We start from the raw sequence: 24,776 nt of genomic DNA, 5'->3' as shown, positions 1-24,776 counted from the left end.
TAAAATCAGTCTCTGTAAAAATGATTTTCCTGGAATGCCTTAGAATGAATGATTTAGGGGCAGCTAGATGGTACAGTAGATAGAACAGTCAAGAGGACCTGAGTTCAAATCTGAACGCAAACACTTACTAGCTATATTACCCTGTGCAAGGCACTTAACCCTAATTGTCTTCCCCCCACCAAAAAAAAAAAGAATGAATGATTGGAATTGGCTATATATTAGTTTCTAAGATACCACAAAGAATCTCTTGAAGATAGAAAATAGAGAAAATCAACTTGAATCTCACACACACACACACACACACACACACACATTCTTATCTAGATTTGAAAAACAAATAAGAATGAAAGTATGCAAAATTAAAAAACTTTTCTTTTTCTTTTCTCAAGACCCTTAATGCAGTGTGAAAGGCACAGACATTTTAAATTTAGGTGAAGATAATTGAGCATGCCTTAAGTCTTTAATTGAGCATAGTGACCCTCAAAACTGTTGTAGATTAATTTCGTGAGAGGCAGCATGGTGTCGTGGATGGCTGACCTCACAGTCAGGAAAACCTGGGTTCAAGTCCTGCCTTGGATATACCCTGGCTGTGTGACCCTGGGCAAGTCCTCTAGCCTCTCAGTCCTGTTGGCCAATGGGGTCAAACTCAAAGAAAGAGGAAAGCAACTAAATGGTGCCTAAGGAATCCCGAAGGCCACATATTGACTTAGAAAATCACAAATGAACACTGTCTGTGTCTTATTGGATTTTCATTATTTTTGTTACCTCTTTCCCAATGACATTTTAATCTGGTTCAGGCTCCACTTGGGAGTGTGGCTGCCATGTTTGACCCTTTTGCTCCAGGCAGCTCTCTAACCAAGATGTTCCTTGGTAGAAGGAGCTTCTGCACCTGGAAGTTCCTGACAACAATGAAATCACTGATCTAGTCCCTATCCTTATCCCTAAAGAATAGTACCAAACCAACAAAGATAATTAAATTTTTAAAAAATATATTGAGGGCTTATTATGTGCTAAACTCTAGAGGAGATAGAGTTTAGATAAGAGGATTATAATATCCAAAAACTATTGGCAGATATGTTGGAGGTATAATTCTGACATCCTGTTGGGAAAAAAGTAATAAAGACATCCCTCTGAATTATGCATGTCTGTGGGCAGAGGCATAAAAGACGTCCTATGATATGCCCAATGTTGTGTTAGTAGATGATATAAATGTTACATGAGTTCCTGCCCTCAAGGAAATCATAGAATTTTTGTTGTTGTTCAGTCATTTTTCAGGCATGTCCGATTCTTTGTGACCCCATTTGGAGTTTTCTTATTTATTTATTTGTTTGTTTGTGTATTCATTCATTCATTCATTTATTTGTTTGTTTATTTTTGTAATTTGTCATTTGGAGTTTTCTTGGTGAAGATACTGAAGTGGTTTGCCATTTCTGTCTCCAGCTCATTTTATAAATAAGAAAACTGGGGCAAGCAGAGTTAAATGACTTGCCCAGGGTCACACAGCTAGTAAGTGTCTGAGGCCAGCTTGGAACTCAGAAAGATGAGTCTTCCTGACTTGGGGCCCAGCACTACATCCTCTGTGCCACCTAGCTGCCACTGAAAAATTCCACCAAAATACAAAGCGAAGTCAGACATCCTGAGACATGATCAGTGGTCCAAGTCCTAAATGCCACAGGAGTTCAGAGGACAGAAAGGAAGAAGGTTGTATAACAGAGCACTTTACCAGGTAGCAAAAAACCTGGCTTCTGGTTCTAACCCTGCTATTAACTTGCTATGTAGTCCTGGGCAAATTTGCTTAATTCCTGGGACTTTATTTTCTCATCTTTAGTCCAAGGGCTTAGCATTGGATAAACTCCAGATCCCTTTCTATCCTATGGGCTGGAATGATATGGGAAACCTTTACTGAGTAGGTGAACTCCGAGCTGCCTTTCTCAGAGATACACAGGTTATGCAGACAGAGAGGCACAGACAAGGTTTAGGTAGGGGCATCAACAGAAGCTAGTCTGTAGAAGCCAAAGGGCGTGTGGCCTAGCCAGGGAAGTGTCTGCTTCAGGGAGGGAGTGGTCAGAAAGAACACTTGAAAGATAAATTGGGGAAGAATTGTAAATAACAGATTTAGAAGTTTGGACTTTATCATCTAGGCCTTGGGATAGGAACCACTGAAAGTTTGGGAGTGACTGGAAGAAGTTTCATGGGAAAAAAAAATACTCTTTCTACTTTTTTGGCAAACCCTGGTTTAGTGACCCCAGGGGTTACTTACTGGTAGAAGTGTTTTTGGCCTTGCCTGTTGAAAAGTAAGTACTTCTTCTAATTTTGGCCCTAGAGAAGAGATGATGAAACATCATCTTCTCTTTTTAGGACAGAGGTTGGGATACTATGGAAGCAGTATTGTTTATACCGTCAGAGCTAGTTTTATAATTCTGCTTTGCTTAACTGTTTCTCTTTATTACAGGAGAGGGCTTCATAGGGAGTATATTGGGGAAATGATTAATATAAAAAAATCACCAATAAAACTTTTTAATTAAAGAAGTAAATTATTTTGACTCCATGGACTGATAGAAGCCTCTAGAAATATTGACTATGTTTCTCCTGGTCACTGCTGAACTTCAAGAATCTATACTCACTCTTCCCCGCTCTTTGATAATCCACTATCTCCTCAATCCCTTATAATCTGAATTCTATATGAACTACTCTTTTCAAAGTCACTGGTAACTTTTTTAGTGGTGAAATCCAAGGTGTTGTTTTTTTTTCCTAGCCTTCTTCTCTTTTCTCTTCAGAGTCTGTCCCTTGGCGATATCACCATTATTAGTTAGCCAACAAGCATTCAGTGAGTGCTTATTATGGACCAAACACTGTACTAAGTGCTGGTGATTCAAAGAAAGGCTAGGACATGATCCCTGCCCTAAAAGTAAATACATTCTAATGTGTGAAACAGCACGTCATTGACTGTGTGCATGTATATGATGTATACAGTGTAAATAGGAAGTCATCTCAGTGGGAAGACACTAGCAGTGGATAGAGCTAGTAAAGGCTACTTGTACAAGGTGGGATTTGAGAAGTCTTGGAGGAATCCACAAGGTGGAGGTGAAGAGGGACAGCATTTCAGGAATGGGTGATAGTCATTGAAAAGGCACAGGGTTGGAAGATGGGGGTCACTTATTCAAGGAACAGCGAGGAGTCTAGTATATGGAGGACAGTAAAATGTAAGAAGACTAGATGGGTAGGTGGTGAAGGGCTTTAAGTTGGAAAGGGCTTTAAGAGTCTACCAAAGGATTTTCGAATTGAATGCTAGCAGAATTAGGGAACCATTTGAATTTATTGAATAGGGAGGTGACATGAGCAGACCTGCACTTTAGGAAGATCACTTTGACAACTGAACAGACTAGATTAAGGAGAGACTTAACACAAAGATACTAACCAGAAGGCTACTCCAGTGGTCCAGGTGAGATGTGATAAGGGCCTGCTCTAGTCTGGTGGCTTTATGAGGGGAAAGAAAGGGAACCTACTTGAGAGATGTTGTGAAGGTAGAAATGAAAAGGCTTGGCAACATTGGATATTTGTAGTGAATGCTAATAAAGACTTAAGGAGGACACAAGCTATGAGCTTAGATGACTGGGAAGGTGATGGTATCATGGACAGTAATCAGGAAACTGGGAGAAAGGGAGGGTTTGGGTTCTGTTTCATACAAGTTGAGTTTGAGATATTTGTAGGACATTTACTTTAAGTGTACAATAGTAAATTATAAGAGACTGAGAATCAAGAGAGAGGTTAAGGCTGGATAAGTAGATTTGAGAATCATCTGCATGGAGATAATTAATTTTAAAGCAAGCATTCAAGGTCATGATATTTTTGGAGGCTATCTGTTTATTGCCATCGTTCATAAGGTAGTAGGTACTTGTATATAACTAGATAATCTGACAAAGATATACAGTTTGATTTAAAATTTTGAAATTACTGCTTTTCTGCCAAAGGACTCAAATGTACTTCAAAAATGTCTCTTTGTGGTAGAAGCAATATCTTAACCCCTCCCCCATGCAGGTTAGGCTAATTTTTTCTTAAAAGGTATCAAGGTGTTGTATAAATGAAGTTAGTGCTGCCCTCGGTAAGGGTGAAAGAGGTCCTAGTGGCCTTACCAACATATATACCGCTAAGTTGGTTGCCACGTACTCTGCGGCATCCGACCATGTTATCAGATAGGGTAAGCTAATGAACTATGCATTGCCAATCTGTCTAACTCAAGACGAGAGGGGATGGGAATGAGAGGAGAGGTCACTGGGCAAGGATGCAACCTGCAGCTAGCTCAGGGACGTAAGAAGAAAGGAATTTCCAGCATGTTGCTTTAATGCCTCTCGGACTCAGTTCACTAAGAGCTGTTGTACCTACACACTACATAAGTCTAAAAAGTGGGACTGTTCTGAGCATTCTCTGCAAGGTGGTGCAGGGGAGGGCTCGAGAGGAGGCCAACCTGAGGAAAGGCTGTTTGGAGATGTCTAAGAATTTGGCATTGGGTCAATTAGTGATCAAGATGGGATAATTTTCTCCCTCCTCCACTCTGACTACTGACCTCTCTGGCTTAAGTCCCAGCTAAACTCTTACCTTCTACGGGAAGCCTTCCTCAACCCTTCCTAACTCTAATGCTTTCCCTCTTTTAATGATTTTCTATTTATCCTGTATATAGTTTGCTTTGTATCTGTTTACATTTTCTCTCTCCCATTTGATTGTAAGGTCTTTGATGGTAGCGACTGTCTTACACCTTTTTTTAAAAATCCCCAGGGCTTAGCACAGTGCCTGGCAAATAGCAGGCGCTTAATAAATGTTGACCTACTGGTTAATAGATATTAAATCTCTGGCCTTTGAACCTTAAGTGCCTCACTGTGTGTCTATATTCCTGTCTAACATTTGTTGTGAACCCCTCTCCCTGTTCCTGTATCTGTCCGTGCTCTGAGTGCCATCTGCCTCCTTCAACCTGGCTCAGTTGCCAGGCACATGCTATGAATGGAAGGCTGGGTAGCCTTAGTGGTTGTTAAATGTTTCTTTCTGCTTTAATTCTGCCTTAGATGGTTTTTATTGAACAAATGGATGATTTTTGCCTTGGTTTGAGATGAGTGTACAGCTGCACGTATCACCCGATTCTTTCTCTTTTTTAACCACGTTAATATGCAACCCCCTTTATGTACCTCAAAATACTCCTTTGAATAAAATCTTTATGAATCTTAAGGAAAAAAAGGATTGAGACATTGCTCAAAACAAAGAACTCAGACTGTTAATGTTACTTCATGGGGTTTAACTGGTGGATCCCTATGGGTCATTCAGGCAAGGGAGCTTGGCTTAGCTCAATCAACCTGAGGTATCCTCAGTGCCTATCCTTGCTGATTATCCTTCTGCTGCTATGCATAAGCCTAGAACATTTAACTTTACAATAGTGGTTCTCAAACTTGTTAGTCTCAGGACTCCTTTACATTCTTAAAAAATTATTGAGGACACTACCCTCGCCAAAGAGCTTTTGTTTGTATAAGTTATATCCATCAATATTTACCATATTAAAAATTAAAGCATCTTAGTAAAAATATGAAAATAGTTTTGAACTTGTGGACCCCCTAAAAGGATCTTGGGAACAAATCCCTGGATTACACTTTGAAAACCACAGTTTTACAACAGCTACATGAAGGAACAGAACAAGGTAGCAGATTTTATTTAAATCCAAAGAGGCAGAAACTGAGATATTAAAGTACAACATGATTTGTTCCAAGCTCACTCAAAAGGTCATTGTAAAGGGGAAGAAGAGAATGGACCCACCTATTGCCACCTAATAACTCAGTGAGCTGATGAACAGACCAACCTCTGTTATTGATGATCTTATTTTTATGTTTTATCCACAGTGTGGTCTTTACTATCACCTTACATTCAGCAGTAAAATCTGAGAATCATAAAGTTGGAAACAGCTTTGCCATATCACTCTGAGCTCAAAACTTACAGTTGTGAGGTCAACTTGGTAGGCCCTTCCACACACCTTGGAAACATCCGTGATACCACCTACTCTCTTTTATTTTATTTTTGGTAAATTTTTTATTCATTTCCAACTTAAATACAAAATGAGAAAAAAAAAAAGAAAATTTCCACATACACAGCAGAACATAAGAGAAGATTTAATATAAAACAATTTCCATTTCAAGAAAACCTATATAATAAATACTACATACTGTTTTCAAAGCTACCCAGCTTTTCTTTGCTTCCTTGTAGGTTTCCTTTTATTCTCAGCTGTGCACTTTTTAACTTTATTTTTCCCCCTCCCTCCCCTACCTCCCCACCCTGAAGAAAGCTACAAATAAATGCATACACATAATATATATAGATATCTATAAACACACACCTACATACACATATGCACTCATAAACATATATGTAAGACCGTACTATGCATATTTCCACTTGTCATCTCTTTCTCTGGAGCTACCACCTACTCTCATGGGTTCACTTATAACCTTTATGCAAAGGGCTCCCAAAATTATTTTTCCAACTATCATCTGTCTCCTAGACTCCCATGTCAATCAGCCTCTCTGGGCCTGAGTTTCCTCCTTTGTAAAATGAAGGGATTAGATTCAATGACCTCAATGATCCTTTTATCCTACAATCTTGCATCTCAAACTGCCTTCTGGATCTCTATCTGAAATCTAAAAGTCAATGTGTCCAAAGCTTGAACTCGTCATCTTCACCTTCTTAATGTACCTTTCCTTTGCAACTTCCCTATTTCTACCATTTAACATATTGCCCAGGTTCAGATTAGATTGCCAAGGCCTGCCAATTCTTTCTCTACAAGTGAAGAAACAGAGGCTCAAGAGGGGCTAAGTTACTTGCCCAAAGTCAAGGTCCATCTGTCATGGGCTCTGCCATGGTGGGGGGAGATTGGAAGGGAAGAGGAGGGAGCTGGACCAAAGGTGCCATCTATCTCTCAGTCTTCCTGATTTTCCTAATTTTAACCTATTTTTTTCTTCTTAGCATTAGCATTCAAGATGAATAAGTGCCTGTTTCTTATTGGTTTTCCTCATTTTAAAAAATTACCAGTATTTTAACGTGCCCAGGAAACTACTACTAACTACATATTTTGAATGTGTTCAGAACACATTAAAATGAAAAAATCATCAAATTTTTAAAAAAACTTCTTTAAAAATGTGTTTTACATTTTTTAAAAAAAAATTTTAGGCAATTGGGGTTAAGTGACTTTCCCAGGGTCACACAGCTAGTAAATGTCAAGTGTTTGGTCTGAGGTCGGATTTAAACTCAGGTCCTCCTGACTTCAGGACCAGTGCTCTATCCACTGTGCCACCTAGCTGCCCTTGTGTTTTACATTTTTGAGAGAGATAAGGCATAGTGAATAGAGAGTTAGTTGTGAAAAGCCAGGAAGACCGGGTTCTGAAACATACTTTTTGTATGTACCTGTCCAAGTCACTTAACTAGGCAACTTTCTAAAAGAGTAAGTTGCAGAGAAGATTCCAACCTACTTTGATAAAGGGAGTTTCCTCATCAGAAAATTCCCTATATTAATGTGACATTATAGATCCAGTCCTAATTCCTATCCCTAAATTCATCTTATAGTCAAAATACTACCTGACCTTAAGATCACAGTCAACTTTTTAGTGTGGGTTATAGTTGAGAGTAAGAATGTTTTTGACGATTCATGAAACCAAGTCAGGTTTCTGGTAAGATTAGAGTTGGGTTTTCCTATTAATATATTATCATAATGACTTGTGTTGCAGGCTTCCTCATTTTTCCTGGATGGCAGCTTTCCAATTAGCCAGACCAGAGAGCTGGTACTGTGTTTATGCATAAGCAGAGAGATGAGAGGGAGAAAGGTCTGCCCGGGAAGCATAGATTCCACTTCACCCTAATCTTGGTTTTATGCCGCTTTAGAAAAAAAGAATCCTGGGGGCTGGGGTGGGATAACCCAGAGTCTGTTGCATACAGTGGCACATCAGAAAGAAGTTCCTGCTTTCCAAGATGAATTTCTGTTTGTTAGCAGGCAGGTAGGGCTTTGTTGAGCCATCAGTATGACAGCATCCTATCTGCCATCACCAGAGTGGCCATTCCCGGTGCCATAGCCTTGCTGCCAAACTGACAGGACCCATGGGAGACAGACCGTGAAAAGACGTGTTTCTGAGATTTGTGAGACAGGCCACCCAGCTGACCTGAAAACTCTGTTTTGATCTCAGAGCTCACAACGGGCAAAATGCCTTCTAGATTTATGATTCTCAGATTTTACTGCTAATTGAAAGGTGATGGTATAGCCCACAGGGCAGCTAGATGGAAAAGTGGATAGAGTGCCAGGTCTGGAGTCAGCAAGACTCATCTTCATGAATTCAAATCTGGCCTCAAATACTCACTAGCTGTGTAGATCACATTGTGGACATTTTTGAGATCATCAGATAACGGAAGTGGGACATATCTAGACTTTTCATCAGCTCATTTAGTTATTGAGGGGCAACAGCCCTTCATAACCTGTCCTCCCTATCTCTATAATGTTTTTACACTTACATCCCATCCCATACCTCTACTCTTCAATCTATTGACATTAGTTTTCTTGATATTTCTTTAACAAAGGGGCAGCTAGGTGGCATAGTGGATAGAGCACTGGCCCTTGATTCAGGAGGATGCGAGTTCAAATCTGGTCTCAGACACATAACACTTACTAGCTGTGTGACCCTAGGCAAGTCACTTAAGCCCCATTGCCCAAGCCAAAAAAAAAAAAAGCCAAGAAGATATTTCTTCAACAAGACACTTACCTCCTGACTCCAAGCATTTCTACTGGCTGTCCCTGATGCCTAGAAAGCTCCCACTCCTCATCTCTGCCTATGGATTCCTTCAAGTCCCAGCTAAAATCCCACCTTCTTCAGGAAACCTTTCCTAGTCTCCCAGCACATAGTAGGTACTTAATAAATGCCCATTGACTAACTATTGATTTCAAGGCTTAGATCCAGTCTCTTCTTACCTTTTGCAAATTATTGAGTATGTCCTCAACATGGAGCTTTTGTTTTGGGGGTGAGCTTATTTTATTTAGTTCATTTGGGGAGAACTTTGAACAAATAATGCGATGCTTTTAATATCTCATTTTCTGCCTTTCCAGATTTAAACAATATATCTACTACTTTATTCCTTCATATGACTGTTGTAAAAGTAAGAGACTACACGTGTGACATGCTTTTGAGTCCTTTCATAGACAGGTAGTAATTTCAAAATTTGCAGTCAAATTCTACGTTTTTATCAGATTATCCAGTTAACATCTAAGCACCTAGTAACTCTTTAGAATAGAATCAATAGACAGATAACTTCCAAAAATACTGAGGATTTGAATGCTTGCCTTAAACATAAAAACAATACTAGCTTTTTATACATTATAATAAAATATAATAAATGATATTCATCTAACCTGCTATGGTTTACAAGTGTTTTACATGCATTATCTCATTTGGTCTTCACAACAATCCTGAGTTGGGTACAGAAAGATGAGCCTCCTTTTGCAGTTGAGGAAACTGAGGTACAGTAAAGTGAAGTGATTTGCCTAAGGTGACATGTTATTAAGGAGCAGCACCAGGATTTGGAGCGAGAGCTTCCAACTCCAATTGCCCTCCACAAGCCAGTTTTCTCTATAGTTCCACATATCACCTGCCATCTTTTAAGCTCTTTCTTTGCAGTTGTGTCCCTGATTTCTCATGACAATGATGGCACAGGTTCAGGAGAAATTAAAGAGAATGAAACCGATCTCTTTCAGAGAAAATGAAAAGACCAAGGTACAGGGAGGAGGCAGATTAGAATGGAATTCAATGTTCTGGGCACCACCCCACGAATATATGGTTTCCATTTTCAGCCCCAGGTTAAATATGAAATTCTGTCTTCAGACTAATTTTTCAAACCTTGAGGATGTTAAATCGCACCTCTTTTAGGCATTATAAGAAATGTAAAGATGCATCCCCAGAGACCTAAGTTCTACATGTAGAAACCAAGTTAAGTCCCTTAATTTACAAGACTGGAAGATCACAGCTTGGGTTAAAGAGAGGAGAATGCTATTTTTCTTCACTGGTTACTGAAGATTCCCTGTCCTGAGTTCCATGTGCTGTGTTTTATAGAGAAGGGTAGAGTGGCAATGCTGCTAAATATCTTACCTATCCTTCCCTTTCTCCTTTGCTGGACCCTCCTCCAGATCATGCCCCATGACTATAGGTGTCAGGGTTCTGTTCTGGGTTCTCTTCTCCCTCTATACTACTTCACTTGGTGATCTCATCAGCTCCCATAGATTTAATTACCATCTCTATGCTGATGCTCCTTAAATCTACCCATCTTGCCCCTTACTCTCTGCTGACCTCCAGTCTCTCATTTCTAATTGCCTTTCAGGCACTCAAAACTGGATGTGTCTAGTAGACATCTTAAACTTAATATGTCCAAAACAGAACTCATTTTCTTTCCCCCAAACCTCTCTTTTCCCCCAACACACACCCCACCTTTTCTATTACTGTAGAGGGCAGCACCATCCTCCTAGTCCCTCAGGTGTGCAACTTAGTAGTCATGCTGTAATCCTCACTAACCCTCACCCTCCCCCATCCAATTTGTTACTGAGACCTCCTAATTTCACCTTTGCAACATCTCTTCAATACTCTGCCTTCTCTCCTCTGACACTGCCATGGCTCTCATCACCTCACACGTGGATTACTGCAATAGCCAGCTGGTGGGTCTGCCTGCCTCAAGTCTTTCCAGCTCCAACTCATCCTCCATTTGTCCACTAAAGCGATTTTCCTACAGCACAGGTCTGATAACGTCACCCCCCATACTCACCAAACTCTATTGGCTCCCTATTGCTTCCAGGATTTAATACCAAATGCTCTATTTGGCATTCATAATCCTTCATAACCTAGCCCCTTCTAACCTTTCTAGTGTTTTTATACTTTACTCTCCACCATGGACTCTTTTATACAGTGACACTGGCTTCCTGGCTATCCCATGAACAAAACAGTCCATCTCTTGGTATTTTCTCTAGCTGTCACCCATACCTGGAATAGAAAATTCTCTCTCCCCTACTCTGACTACTAACCTCCCTGGCTTCCTTTAAGTCCCAACTAAAATCTTTCTTCCTACAGGAAGCCTTTTTCAACCCCTCTTAATTCTAGTGCCTTCTGTCTGTTACTTTTTTCTCATTTATCCTGTATATAGCTTGCTTTGTACATACTTGTTTACATATTGTCTCCCCTCTTAAACTGTAAGCTCCTTAAGGATAGAGATTGTCTTTTTCCTTTTTTTTTTTTTTGGTATCCTCAGCACTTATTATAATGCCTGGCATGTAGTAGGCGATTAATAAATGCTTATTGATTGATTTTTGAAGTCTGGGTTCAATGACTATCTCTGACACTTAATATTTGTATGGCCTTGGGCAAATTATTTAACTTCTGTGGGCTTCATTTTCTTCCTCTCTTAAGTGAAGGAGGGGTTGGATTTCTGTAGTTTCTTTCTAGCTCATAATCTGTTATCCCATATAAGTTTTATAGTAGTAAATGTAGGAAACAGAAAAGTTAGTACATTCCTAAAATGTATATAGTCCTACACCAAAGCATAAATCTTTACAATTCTAAAGTTCAGTAAATGTGTGTGTGTGTGTGTGTGTATTTGGTCTTCTCTGCTAATCATAGAGTCTCCTAAAGCTTTACTGATGTCAAATAAAACATGATTTTTTGCTTCATATTAATCCTTTTGCTTATCCCCAGTTCTTCAGGTTGTAGCTTCTTCCTTTGAGCAATGTCAGGTTGCTTCCTCTTCCTTCTTCCCCCACCTTTTAGTTCTTCCAAAGCATTTTCTTTGTTTTTTGTTTTGTTTTGGTTTTTTTGGTGAGGCAATTGGGGTTAAGTGACTTGCCCAGAGTCACACAGCTAGTGAGTGTTATGTGTCTGAGTCCGTATTTGAACTCAGGTCCTCCTGACTCCAAAGCATTTTCTTTGTAACAACCTTGTGGACTAGATAATATAAGTGTTATCCTCAGTACAGATAAAGAAACCGAGGCTCAGCGAAGTAAATCATATGGTTAGCAAGTGAATCCTAGCAAGTCAAAATTCAAACTCAGGTCTTCTTAATCTGAACAGTGATCTTTCTACAACTAGGATGTCACTCTGAAGTGTGAAATAAAATTAATAGTTTATATATAATTCCTTTCCTTAAAGCTAAGACACTTCACAAATTTACCTCATGCAACTTTACCATTGTGACCTAAGTGAACATCTAATGTCATTATTCTCATAAACAAAATTAGGAAAAAATAGTTGACACAATCCTTTAATTCCATAAGGTGCTTACTAGTAAGCTCCCTTGCCTTTCTTGAGATTAGGTCTTTACTGAGAAATTGTTCATTGAGCAATTCTTTGGTATTTCAATTCATCAAACATTTATCAAGGGTCTACTTTGTAGAGGGTGCCATGAGATCAGTAAGCAGCCTTTGAAATTTAGTGCCACTGCTGAAATAGAAAAAGGTGAAACAACATGTCCAAGATTACCCAGGTACTACTGGACAGATGGGAGACTTGAATTCTAGTCCAGTGTTACCACTCTCACCATGCCCTCTCTGTATATGCTGTTTAGTCTTGGTGACTATTTACAAAGAACTTTGAGCTTCTCAACTAAAAGTTGACAGATAAGTTCCAGTTATCTATTATTACTCCAGAGTTGTGTGATTTCCTTTAGATCAGGGCATTCTTAATTTTTTTTTTTTTTTGGTAATGTGGATCCCTTTGGCAGTCTACTAAAATCCATGGATGCCATCTCAGAATAATATTTTTAAATGCATAAAACAAAATACATAGGATTACAAAGTAAATTATATTGAAATATACTTTTGAAAATATTTTGAAAATAAATCTTAGAATAGGGCCATCAGCTTTACCAGACTAACAAGGGGGTCCATGAAATTTTTAAAAAGCACAAGAACTCCTACATTAATTGCTTGTTTGAATTGATCATGTTGGAACTATTTTGTTTTAGCATTTATCAAATGCCTACTAGGTTCAAGGCACCTAGAAAACAAGGCCTTTGGGGGATATAAAGGGAAAAAAAATGAAAGTATTCCTGCTTTCAAGAAGTTTACTTTATATTGGGAGTCGGGGGGGGCAATACAACATGTACACAAATCTGATACAAGAAAAATTGAGGCAGGAGAGATTATTCTAAACTAGGGAGGATGAAGAGAAGGCTTTCTGGCAATAATGGCACCTAAACTTTAACATTTAAAAAATATATGGTTTCTAAAAAGTGGAGATGAGATGGGAGTATTACAGATTTAGCCATTAGGAATTCATCCACTCTGAGAAGACTCTTCCAACCTACCCCTTTGTGGAAGTGGGAGGTCCATAGGTGCTACACACTGCACATGTTTTCAGATTCTTTTGATGTATTAATCACTTGTGTTGATTTTTTTTCTCCTCTATTACATCTTTTTGTTTTTTGTCCTTAAAAAATACTATTTGTTATGTGAGATGGCTCTATGAATGGGATATTGGGGAAAACCATGATGAAATAAGACCAAAAAAATCAATAAAAAAAGAAGAATCATCAGTAACATTTGAGAGAACAGTTTCAGTAAAGAAGTTCATTGGAAACCAGACTCTAAGGGGTGGAGAAGTGAGTGGGTGGTGAGGCTATTAGAGGCAGTGAGACTAGAAGATCCTTTCTAGGAGTTTGGCAGTGAAATGAGAATAGTTGTAAACGCATGCAGTGTCTTGTTCTAATCTTTGCCCTTCTAGTTTGTAGCAAAGTGCTGATTGCTTTAGATCTTTGCTCTAACTAGTTTATGGTCTGACCGAACAGATTATTTAGAAATGATTCTCACATTAGTACCTTCTAGTTCCCTTTATAGTAAAGCAATCGATTTCATTTGCATGTCAATGTTCAACGTTCACTACATATGATACTTTCATGCTCTCAAAAATATTTGGACTTCTACTCAAATTTGGTTTCAGAGCCTTTGAATTCACTCCTTTCATTCTTCTCAAGCTATATTTCCCAGCATTTTCCCACCATTCTTCCCTCTGCCCTCTTAAAAGTCATTGTACATGAAGGTATATGTTGATTCAGTTCTTTCAATATTATGTCAATTACATAATCATTGGATAGAAATCTCAGATTTAGAATACTGCCAGTTAAATTATTGTTAACGTAGTCTAAAAAACTATGATTCTTAATACTCTCTGACCTTTTTTTGACTACTGTGTCAACATCGTTGAGGAAGAAAATGACACAAAATTGGAGGTTATTTTGTATTTTTCCGTTTGATGAGTTGCTATAGCCAAAGACCATATCCAACAGAGTGGTGATGAGTCCCTCTGTGCTTCAGTAGGCTGATTCTCGGATAGCAGAGACAGCCTAGCTCTGGGATCACACTTGAAGTCATTCTAACTTGTGCAGTACTGGTGGTCTTATCAGGGTCACTTCTATGTCATGATGAGTCATCAGAGAAGGACTGTTGTTGTAGGCTTTACCTCAACAAAGCTATGTAATTAATACTAAGTAATATTTGCTCCCAATGTAGTTTTTTAAAATCCCTTTTTGTTGACCTTGGCATCCATCACCAGTATGAACTCATTCTGGGCTTTTAATATTCTGACACCATTCTTAGAGGACCATCCTACATTTATGGTATTCATCTCAGTTTAGACACCCTGGTTTTCAGCTTTTGCATTTTAAAAAAATCTTTGTTGATGAGTTCATGATGGATCCGCATGAGTTTCTTTGAATAGCTACTCCTTTTCTTTCTCTTCACAATGATTTTTATTTGTGTCATCAGAATTCATCCTGAAGCATGTCATTTGCTTCTTGGACTAACTTCCCTTGTATAATTTCAGTCCTTGGGAATATAACTATCCTTCGTCTGAACTCTGAAACCTGCTTTCCCAAAAATCTAAATATATGTCCAGCTTTGCCTGGATTTCTTCTCCTTCTTTATCATGAGTTCTAAAGTGGTGTGGTCATGACTTTTCAAGGTTTTCATTCCTTCTACTTCACCAGTAACTTCTTCCATATTGGTCAGCATCAGCTCTGACGTAATGGTTTCTCTCATCACTTCTACGTGTGATGGTCAAATATCAACCAGTCAGTCAGTAAGCATTTATTAAGCACCTACTATGTGTCAGGTATTGTGCTAAGTGCTAGGGATATAAGGAAAAGCCCTAGAGGGACTCATGATCTGAGAAGATGATATGTAAACAATTATGTACAAATAAGCTTTATATGCAACAAACAGGAAATAATCAATGGAATGAAGATACTACAATTAAGAGATTGGAAAAGTAATAATAATAGCTAGTATTTACATAGTGTTTAGCCATATTGCAAAGCATTCATCCAAATTATTCATTTAATCCTCATAATAACCCAGGGAGGTAAGTGCAAGTATACCCATTTTACAGATTTGGAAGCCAATAGAGGTTAAGTGACTTGCCTAGGATCACACAGCTAGTAAATGTCTGAGGCTGGATTTGAGTCTTCCTGGCTCTGGGATTCTCAGCTCTATCCACTGCTCCACACAGTGGCCTAACAGCTGCTGTGCAGACAAAATATGTACAGAGATGTACGGAAGTCCCTCATCATGATTATGCCAAGGTTGTGATCTGTTTCCTGAACTCTCTTTCCTCTTTCCCACCAGGTGTTCAGAACCACCGCCACAATATTGTTTGTTTCTCTTTTCATTAATCTTCACCACGTGTTCCCTGAATATTTGCACTTTCCCTTGGGGGGAGGGGGGAGGTGGCGCTGGGGGAAAGCATGTAGGATAAAATTTTGGATGTGGTAAATTTGTGTTGCCTGTTGGATGTCTAGTTGGAGGTTGGAGAGATCAAACAGGGTGATAGATCGATTGATTGATATTGATAGATATTTGGTAGTTATCTGCATGTAGATGATAGTTGAACCTCAAAGATCTGATGAAGTAGAAGGCCCAAGGTAGAGCATTGGGAGCACCAAAGGTTAGGGGATGGGACATCAATGATGATTTACCATCAACAAAGGAAACTCAGAAGGATCAGTCAGACAGGTAGGAGAACCCAGAAAGGGCAATGTTATAACAGCTGGGTGTCCGGGAAGGGGGAGATTATTAGCAGTGTCAACTACTACAGAGAGGTCAAGAAGTATGAAGACTAAGAAACAACTAACAAATTTAACTATTAACAGAATACTGATCACTTTGGAGAAAGCAGTTTCAATTGAGAGATAAGACTGTTGTTAGCCAAGTTGCAAAGAGTTGAGAAATGAGTGGGAGCACAAAGCAGCCTATTTTCCTAGGAATGTGGATGATAAAAGGAGGAAAGATAGGGTGATAGGATCAAGTGAAGTGGTTTGTTTTGTTTTGTTTTTTAAGGATGGGTAGAACTGATTGGGTTTATAGGTTGTAACCAGCTGACTTGGAAGAATTGGAGATGGGGTGGGGGGGTGACCAAAGAGACAAGTTTCTGGAGAAGAATGGGAGGGCCCAAGTCCAATGGCACAAAGAGAAAACACCTCTGAGTCAGAGATTAGAGCAAAAGAATGATGGGTAAGGGAGGTCATGTTTAGGAGTTTTGAGGTATAGAATAGAAAAGAAGAAGCTTACGATGAGGGGGATAGCCTGTATTTTCTTATTAAAATGTTACTCAAGATCCCCTTCTAAGAGGGAGAAATTGTGGAATAGGAGGTTTGAGAGAAGAAAAGGTTTCAAATATGGCTCTTGCAGAGTACTGGAAAAGAATCAATTAGGAGCTAGAATAATCACCCTGCAGCAGTGAGGGACTGGTTGAGACAAGACATATTTGGAGTGAACCCGTTTGGCATGGTTCGGTGACTTCTTTGACTGATATTCAGCAGCATGAGAATGGTAATCAATCAACACACATGTATTAAGCATTGCCACTGTGTGCCAGGCACTATGATAGCTGGTAGAGAGGCAAAGACAAAAACTGAATCAGTCCTAGATCTCAAAGGCCTTATATTGGTCTATTGGGGATGAGGAAGGGAAACAATGACATACATAAGTATGGCAAAAATATGTAAAGGTTTTTGGGTTTTGTGTCAGGAAGGGAAGGCCCTAACTGGGGCAGGGGTAGGGAGAGGAGGGGATGGAGAGATCAAGAAAGCCTTCATGTTGAAGGACACTAGAAATTCTAAGAGGCGGAAGTAAGAAAGGAGAAGTGCATTCCAAGAGATGAAGAAACAGATACAAGAGAAACAAGAAGGCCATTTTGGCTAGACCATAGTCCATGTGTGTGAAGGAGAGTATTGTATTAGGGTTCACTGGAACCAGGTTGAGAAGGGCTTTAAGCAGAGGAATTTATATTTGATCATACAGGTAATAGGGAGCCACAGGAGTTAAATGAGTAGGGGAGTTACATGATCAGACTTGCATTTTAGCAAAATTGCTTTAGCAGCTATTCAGTTTAGAGAAGGAAGAGTCTTGGGTCAGGCAGACCAAAAATTAGGAGGACTCTGCAATAGTCCAGGTGAGAAGTGATGAACACCTGATCTAGGGTGGTGGCTGGGCACAAACTGAGAGAAAGGCACAGAGAAGGCAAATGAATATTATTGTGATGAAAGACATGACAAATATGATTAATTCAGAGATGCCTGGGGAGACGTGTATAAACCGATGAAGAGTAAAATAAGCAGAACAATAACAGTTTACAAGATGGGCAGGTAATACTTATGTGCCAGGGACTGTGCTAAGTGCTAGAAATACAAATAAAAACAAAAAGAAAACCAGTTTTGCCTTCAAGGAGTTTATATTCTAGTGGAGGAAGATAACACGAAAATCTGGCCTCAGACGCTTACTAGCTGTGTGACGTTGGGCAAGTCACTTAAGTTTGCCTCAGTTTCCCCATCTGTCAAATGAGCTGGAGAAAAAAATGGCAAACCACTCCAGTGTCTTTGCCAAGAAAACCCCAAATGGAGTCAGACGAGTTGGACAAGGCTGAAACAAAAGGGAAGATGGGCAGGAAGGGGGGTCATTGATGAAGGTATCTGCATTGGGGTATGGTCCTAAAGTCCAAAAAATCAGAAGTACAATTAGGAGGAGAATGAATATTGGCTGGCCCAGGTCCCTCTCCAAAACTTAGCCCCCAGGGAAGAACTCAGCAATGAGAGATGGTGTTGGCATGGCTGAGTGACAGACTTTCCAGGGTGAGACTGCAGCTGAGGAATGAGATCAAAGCCCAGAAAGTCAGAAACAGAGCCACAGTAAACTAAGGCAAAACAATTCTGAAAGACAACAGAACTCTGATCAACACCCTAAACAGTTATGGTTTCAGAGGATTGCTGATGAAACATGAAACCTGTACCTCTTGGCAGAAAAGTGATAGAGCAGAAGTATAAAAAGAAATGGATTTTTCAGACATGGGAATTATGTTGATTTGTTTTACTTGTGAATACTTGTTACAAAAGAGAACTTCTGGGGGGGGGGGCGAAGGATTAATGGGTAGTGATAAGGAAAAGGGACTATAGCCATTTTGTTTCTACCATCTTAGTTTAAATAAACCCTTTAAAATATACATGGTTTAAAACCATAACAGAAGTTCACTGTTTCACATACAATCTTCTTTTCTGTCCTCTGTATACTAAAAGTTTGCATAACAGAACGGTCATGTTTGTTGAGTCGATAATTTAAAAAAAAAATGGGGGGAAAAACCCAACACAGATAAATGTCGAGAGTAACCTATGATTGTGGTTTGCCAGTGGAAGGGTCAGGAGTAGGACAAAGAGTCAGGGGATTCAAAAGTAGACAACAGCAGAGAGCTGAATGGCTTTAACTACAGGGTTGAAATTTTGAAAGGGATGAAAGAGAAGCCAAGAATGACAGACTGGGGCAGGAGGGAGTGACGGAATGACAGGAGGGTGAAGTGAGGACAAAGACTGGAAGGGATGTCATCATGCCATTGAAACTCCCAAGTGTAAGGGTAGGGGATCAGGATGGAAAGGAAGACTTGAGCCAGGTGCTGAACTCTTTGATGGAGGGATTGATGTGGGGCCTGCAATGATCTAACAACCAAAACCTAGGTTGAGGAGGAGTGGGGTACAGGGAAAAAGATGAGTTTTGTGCATTAGTACATAAACATCTGAGTCCGTGGGATCTATTGTTGTCCTTCCTGTTTAGGGTTCAAATTCTACCTCCGATGCTTATAATGTATATGCACTTCGGCAAGTCTCTTCATCTCCATGGGACTCAGTTTACTTAATTGTAAAGTTAGGAGGTTGGCCTAGGTGACCTCTGAGATGCTTTCCTACTCTAAATCTGATTCTGTGACTTCTTGGATATTCTCTCCCAAGAATTTGAGGTCCTCTCTGCCTGAACAGCTAAGCTAACATTCTGTGGTATCTCGTTGGGTTAGATGTATTTGGGCAGTTTTCTCCTTCCTTCCCCCTGTTGTCAGTTTGTAAGTGATGTGACCTAGAAGCCAAAAAACCCCCCAAAAAAACCTGATGTAATTTTAGCCTGTATTAATAATAACTTAAAACCCACCTTTTGGGGCAGCTAGGTGGCGCAGTGGATAGAGTACCGGCCCTGAAGTCAGGAGGACCTGAATTCAAATCCGGCCTCAGACCAAACACTTGACACTTATTAGCTGTGTGACCCTGGGCAAGTCACTTAACCCCAATTGCCTAAAAAACCCAAAAAAACCCTACCTTTTGTATAATGCTTTATAGTTTATGAATTGTATTCATATACATTATTTCATTTGATCCTTACAACATAACAACTCTGTAAGGTCATCATGGAAGTTATAATTTACAAATAGGGAAACTGAGGGTCAGAGAAGTAGAATGGGAGGCAGCATGATGTAGTTGGGGAGGGGGAGAATCCTTGGATTTAAAGAAAGGAAGGGAGGGAGGGAAGGAAGAATGGGTTTATTTAGTGCCTACTATATCCCAGGCTAAGTGCTTTACAAATATCTTGTTTAATCTTCACTACAGTCCTAGGAGGAAGGTGCTATTATGATCACTGTTTTGCACTTGTGAAAACTGAGGCAAACAGAGGTTAAGTGACTTGCCAAGTCACACAACTAGTAAGTGTCTGAGTCCAAATTTGAACTCAGGTCCTGGGCCCTATCCACCATAGCACCTAGCTGCCTTAAAATCAGAAGATTTGGGCTCCATTCCCTTCTTGGGTCTCTGTTTCCTTGTCTAGAAAACGAGGATGATCATTTAAAAAGCACTCGAAGGTTTGCTGAGTGCTTGGCAGCCATTCTTTCATTTGGGTCTCACAACAAGGTAAGTGCTACAGGATTATTAATCTGATTTTGTAGGTGAGGAAACAGAAGCTGAGAGCTTGGAGCGCAGGATTATAGATTTAGAGCTGGAAGGACCCAAAGAGGTCATCTAGACCAACCCCTTCATTGGTTTGAGATTTTGAGACGGGGTCTCCCCATCTTGCTCATGCTGGAAGTTCAGAGGCCACTGACAGGCACCACTGATTTGCTTGGCACAGGAATTTTCATCTACTCTATTCCCAACCTGGGTCAGGTCACCCCTCCTTAAACAGCCATGGTACCTTCCCCTCCTTCCCAGGGATTAACCATATTGGTACTGGACCTAGTACAGTTTGGAATTCCTGAGCTCAAAAGATCCACCCAGCTCCTCAGAGTCTTTGGTAGCAGCACCACCACGCCCAGCCCCACCCGTTCATTCTTACAGGCAAAATACCTGAGGCCTATGGGGTAAGGTTGCTTACCTATATCCATGGTCACAAGGGAGATAAATGGCAAAGCTGGGATGCACGGGGTCCTGGAACTCAGTTCAGAGTCCCTTCCTTTATAAATGTCCCAAGGCTTCAGATGCCAGGGCCTACACTCTACCCATCAGCCTCTGCACGCTTGTTCCAGAAGGGCTAATCTGAGAGGTTTGGACTAGATGGGTCCCTTCCCCATTGTATCACTCGGTCAGTTATCTGTGGTCACAAGTCTTAGAACTAGCTCCTGGTACTGATCTAGGTCTCCTGACTACTCGTCTTTTACTTGTACTACTCTCTGTTCCAATGCCTCTCTGATACAAGGCCCCATTATATCCTGTGGTCCTAAGACTGCATGTGGTATACTGAATCCAATTCTGGTCCTCAAACTTTTTTTTCAGTCAATCAATAAGTACCTAGTAAGGGCTAGGCATGATGCTATAGGCTGGCCATACCAGAACTGACAAAAGACAATCTTTGTCCTCCAGGAGCTCACAATTTACTGGAGTCTATTATATATAAATATATAATATATACATACATATATACATATATACACACATATACATACAGATATATATGTATATGTGTGTGTATACACACACACACACACACACTACCCTACTCCCTGCCTTTGAACTACCCTGTTTATTTTGAATAAGGTATTCCCAACAATGTGCTGGTAAATGTTTAACAAACAAGAGTTTGCAGAATTCCAAGGTAGAAGTGCTCGCGCTGAAAATTTAACAATTAGTTCTAGAGAGTGGGTTCCAGCCCAGGCCCATCTACCCTCCCAGTGCCATTCACAAGGTCAAATTTGCCTGCTAACATTAAGTACTCTCTCTCACCCATCTTTTTCATTACATATATTCAGTTCAGGATATTTGTGTTTAGAAATCAAATGTCATGGGTTTTATTGCTCTCTTGGATTATGTCTCCTGTGAATTTCTGGGTAGCAGCTACAGCTCTTCTTCCTTCTATATTTTAGCTACACTCTATGGTATCTAGTTTGGTGGATATTGTAGTCAGTTTTTTACCCTTGTCTTTCTTCCTTTTTCACTTAAATTCCCTTTAATTCTTTTTCAAGACATCAAGCAAATACATTTTTGCTACACTTATTTAGCACCCTCTGTCTCTAGCCAGGTCTGTGGCATGCATACATTTTGAGGCGTGGTACAGAAATCCAAATTTTAAATTGAGTTATTCTCTTCTTTCTTAAAATGTAAAATGGATGGATGGATATTTGGCTTTACATGTCTCTCCCTCCATGGGCTAGCTTTGTGTTCTGGCAGTCCCCTTTCTTTTCTCTTTTTTTTTTTCCTGGTGAGACAATTGGGATTACGTGACTTGCGCAGAATCACACAGCTAGTGAGTGTTAATGTATCTGAGGCCGGATTTGAACTCAGATTCTCCTGACTCCAGGGCTGGAGCTCTATCTACTGTGCCACCTAGCTGCCCCTGGGAGTCCCCTTTCTGCAGAAATGGGATTAGCACAACCTGAAAGGAAGGATTTATGAGAATCGAGTGTAGATATTACATTGAATGACAAAGAAAACAAAATAAAAAAGAGGCGGCATGTAAGTCATACAAAAACAAAAATAAGAATAACCAGCCTTTATATTGTGATTTAGGGTCTGTAAAGTGCTTAACATATCTTATTTTACTTGAGCCTCACTCACAGCAATCCTGTGAAGTAAGTGCTATTAAAATCCCCCTTTTACAGATGTGGAAAATAAGGGGAAAAGAAGTTAAGTGATTTGCTCAAGGTCACACAGCTCCTAAGTGGCTCCATGCCCTCAAGGAACTTACATGTTGGGAAACTTCTAACATCAAACGGCCTCCTTTTGCTATGATCAGTTGTTTTTACACATTTTGTCACTGAGCTCACAAGATTTTGACACATTCTTTAATTCATCAATTTGAAACCATTCTTTTATCACATTGGATGTTAAATGTGCATTTAAACAGTTCATTTTCCCAAGTCTAACCTTTTTTATAGCCCGTAGAATTTCAATGAGGGTTTAAATCAGGTGAGGTCAAAGACCCCAGCTCCTGGGGCATGGTCTCCTTATTCAAAGAAAACTATAAAGTAGTATGGCAGAAATTAGGTTTCACCATACCAAGAGAAGTTCCAATATACACACACATATGACTTAGATATAAAAGGTCATATTATAAGCAAATTAGAGAGCAAGAAAGGAAATACGTATGGCAGTTGTGGGTAAGGGGAGTTCATGGCCAAAAAGATGATAAAGAAAATCACAGAAGATTAAGTGGACAATTTTGATTACATGAAATTGAACATTTTTATACAAAATTAATGCAATTAAAGTTAGCTAGGAAAAAAATTTGAGCCAGATTCCTTTGATAAAAGTTTGATATTCAAGAACTGTAAAAAACTGATTCAAATATAAATTCAAGTGTCATTTCCCAATAGAAAAATGGTCAAAGGAAATGAACAGGCAGTTCTCAAAAGAAGAAATCCAAGCCATCAACAGACATGCAAAACAAGACCCACTAATAATAATTAGACACAACTCTAAAGTTCTGCTTCATTCTCATCAAGATGACAAAGAAGACCCCCTAACATGACAATTCTTGGAGAGTTTTCAGGGGGTAAGGCACATTAATACACTGTTGAAGCTGTGAATTGGCCCAGAAATCCTAAAACGCAATTTGAAATCATACTCAAAAATCATTAAATTGTGTATGTCCTTTGATCCAGTGATAACACTACTAGACTTGTACACTAATGAAATTGAGGAAAGAGGAAAAAGACTGATACATACAAAAGTATTTGTAGCAGTTCTTTTCATAGTAGCAATGACCTGGAAATTAAGGGAGTGCTCATCATTTGGGGAACAGCTGAACAAGTTATGGTTTATGAATGTAATGGAATATTATTATACCATGAGAAAGGACAAAAGGGACATTTTCAGAGAAACCTGGAAAGATGTGTTTGAACTGATGCAGAATGAAGTGAGTAGAAATCAGAAAACAATCCATATGGTAATAATACATTGTAAAGAAAAACAACTAAGACTTAATTATGTTCCGTGTATGATCAGCCTCAATTCCATAGGACCAGTGATAAAACATACTACTCATCTCTTTTCAGTAAAGTAATGAATTCAAAGTGCAGACATATATTTTGGGATAAGGCCAATCAATGTAGGGATTTGTTTTATTTGACGATGCATATTTGATATAAAGATTTTGTTTTTCTTTAAATTTGGAGGAGGAAGGAGAGTTAAGGGTATTAAAGGGTTACCAAAATGGGGAGAAAAGGTAAGAAAAATAAGAAAAGATGGTATTTGAAGAATTTTTATATGCACAGAAGAGAACAGAAGAAGGGTCGGGCAACACAAACAGGATAGCTTTGAAAATAACATGTCGAATCCAAATGCTTTAAGGGAAAAGTAAGCTTTTTGTGATACAGATTTGCAGCTTCACTGGTAATCTTTTTCTATTTTTTGCTTATGGAAATGCCCATTATTTGGCGTTCAAGTTTAGAAGTTTTGAAAGTCTATAAATTTCTAGGCCATTGAAGCAAATCCCCCATTAGACTGTAAGTTCCTTGAGGGCAGACTGTCATTTGCTCTGAATCCCCAGCTCTTAGCATGGTATCTGGCAGATAGTAAGCACTCGATAAATATTTTGTTTCTTGAATGAATGAATGAATGAGTGATTATCTCCATCTCATGGATAAATTTCTTAACCTTTCACTACATGTGGCATGTACCAGGTCATGTTTCAGTATTCTGTCTGTCTGGGATTTACTCAGGAACAATTCTGCTTCTCATTCACTCTATGTATCTGTCAGAGTTGTTAGTTATAGAACTGAAAGTGACCTTAGAGGACATCTAGAACAACCCCTCATTTTACAGATGAAAAAACTGAAACCTGGAAAGATTAACTTGACCAGGTGAGATTTGAATCCAGATCTTCCTGACTTCATTTCACTTTGCCATACTGCTCCATCATTCCCTTAATTGGTACAAAATTTCCAGACCCATTGGAAAAAAATTTTAAAGAATCCTCATTTATTTTTTTTAAGGTGGATGCTTCA

General features: G+C 39.4%; 1 protein-coding gene and 1 pseudogene across 1 annotated transcript in view; both read left to right on the top strand.

The window, feature by feature from the left end:
- PROSER2 (proline and serine rich 2) overlaps positions 1-24,776 on the top strand; it is a 72,307-nt gene that overhangs the window by 31,930 nt on the left and 15,601 nt on the right. The gene's annotated exons all lie outside the window — the stretch shown is intronic.
- Positions 4,071-4,190, top strand: LOC144455221 (U6atac minor spliceosomal RNA; annotated as a pseudogene).

Source organism: Phascolarctos cinereus, unplaced genomic scaffold, assembly GCF_003287225.1.
Source record: "Phascolarctos cinereus isolate Bilbo 61053 unplaced genomic scaffold, phaCin_HiC Scaffold_1;HRSCAF=81, whole genome shotgun sequence".
Lineage (NCBI taxonomy): Eukaryota > Metazoa > Chordata > Mammalia > Diprotodontia > Phascolarctidae > Phascolarctos > Phascolarctos cinereus.
The sequence above is the reverse complement of the archived record's forward strand: the minus strand, read 5'-3'. Positions and strand labels throughout refer to the sequence as shown.